Here is a 2,125-nt window from a genome sequence, read left to right as displayed (position 1 = left end):
AGACCTCCCCTGGCACAGCGTGAGGCTGTGTCCCCTTGTTCTGTTGCTGGTTGTCTGGAAGAAGAGCCCAACCCCACCTGGCTACATCCTCCCTTCAGGTAGTTGTAGACAGCAATGAGGTCACCCCGAGCCTCCTCTTCTCCAGGCTAAACAACCTTGTGCACAGAGTACAGCAGACTGTGTTAAGACAAATGTCTCTAAAGCTATAGTCTTGAGCTGTTCTAGCTTGGGCTGAAGGTGTGGTAGAATACTCATAAATTAATGTCCTTCATGAATAGGGCACCTGGCTGACAAATCACATTATGCTCATGTATTCCTGACATCACCTGTGATGGGCTCTTATTTTCAGGTTGCTTGAATCCTTTTCCATTTCTGAGCAGCAAAAGTGTGAGGGGTGTGTGTGGGAGATTTACAAAAGTAAATTGCTGCAATGGCCAAGGATTTGAAATCCAGAAATTGCAAGACAATCATTTGCAAGTCCAGTAACAAACACGATGCAGTCTTGCTGCACACATGCATGGGCATCAAAGCACCAAAGCTCAGCTTGGACCAGTTAAAGTGATGCTCACAGCAAGTACCAGCAGCAAAGCCAAAGAGTGGTTTGAAATTCTCAGCTGTAGTGAAGGGCTATTTTTCATACAATCTCTCAATACCATATGCTTACTATTCCCTCCTCCCCTTTTCCCTTAGGAAATCTGGCTTACAGCCTGAAAGAATGAAATATTTATATTAAAAAAAAAAAAAAAAAAAGAAATAGAGACAGACCAGGCCCTTACCCAGGACACACCATGTTAATTTTGTGTTCATCCTCAAGGCTCTGCATCTTCTAGTCCTATAAAGCTTTTAAGAGAAACCTCATGTTGTGTTTTACCAAGTTCCTACTTCAGAAAACGAGTCCTGCAGAGGAGAGAAAAGTGCTCTCCAAGCAGTTCACTGGAGGACAGCCTGGATTGTACAGCAGATTACTTAACAACAAAATATGTCACCACTATTTATTTTTATTCACCAGTAGCTATGCGCTCGCTCTCTCTCTGAATTCTAACAGCAGATGAAAATATGCATGTGGGGTCAGAATCTGACTAGAGAGTGGAGCTAGCAAGTAATAATGCATGCATTCATTACTACACTAAGTCAGGCAGTAATTGTTACTTTCTGCCTGCAAGCAAAGGCCTTTTTTGTTGCTGCTGGTGGTTTTTTTCTTTCGTTTTGGAGGCCGAACCGTGCCTTTGAGATGGGTGAGTGGGATATCAGCAAAGGCACACTGCAAGAATTGGTAGTACAAGGACCATTCACTTTCTGCTTTTCACATGCAACTTTGTCAGTAAGATTGGCATATCCTAGGGCAAAAGGAATTAAGGCCTAGGCACAGATCAGGGCTCCAGCTCCTGGAGTTATGTAATATCCAAATGTAAGTTTCCATTAAAAACAACAACTTTTGGCCCTCTCGGTTGCAAAACCAGCGGAGCTGGAAACATTAAGTAAACCTCTCATGCTGGAGCAACTAAGGGTATGTACCACACCTTAAGTTAAAGCAGCGCAACACGCTCGGCAGATACTGCGCGCAGGCCAGGGGCGCCTTTCGGCAGCTTCGCCGTGCGCGACCCGCGGGCTCGGGCTACCGCAGAGGGACTCCGGCGGAGCCGGCCCGCCGGGCGCGGAGAAAGGGCTCTGCACGCCCCGACCGAACGAGGGAACAGCGCCAGGAGAGCGCTGGCTTCGTCCTGCCCGGGACCCTGCACCCTCAGGGCTTGGGTTTCCTCCCTCTGGCCCCTGGCAAGGGCCGGAAACGTTCAGCCGGGCAATGGGGCAGCCGCCGGAGCAGGCTTTTACCCGCTCGCCACAGAGCAACAACGGCCAGGCCGGCGGGAAGGGCGGAGCTCCCCGGGCACTCCCCACCTCCTGGGCTACCCCGGCGGTAACTGCACGATGGCTGCCCGCCCTCCTGCCAGCCTTCGCAGCCATGGAGAACCACCCTCGGCACAGCGACGAGAGGCCCCGCTTCCTCCCCAGCCCCGTCCCGCGGGCCGCCATTCGCCTCACCCCGCCCGCCCCCCGCGCCGGAGCCAACCGGAGCAGCCCGTCAGTATAAGTGACAGAGGGCGGCAGCCAACTAAGAAGCTCCTTG

This window comes from Pogoniulus pusillus, chromosome 22, assembly GCF_015220805.1.
Source record: "Pogoniulus pusillus isolate bPogPus1 chromosome 22, bPogPus1.pri, whole genome shotgun sequence".
NCBI lineage: Eukaryota > Metazoa > Chordata > Aves > Piciformes > Lybiidae > Pogoniulus > Pogoniulus pusillus.
The sequence above is the reverse complement of the archived record's forward strand: the minus strand, read 5'-3'. Positions refer to the sequence as shown.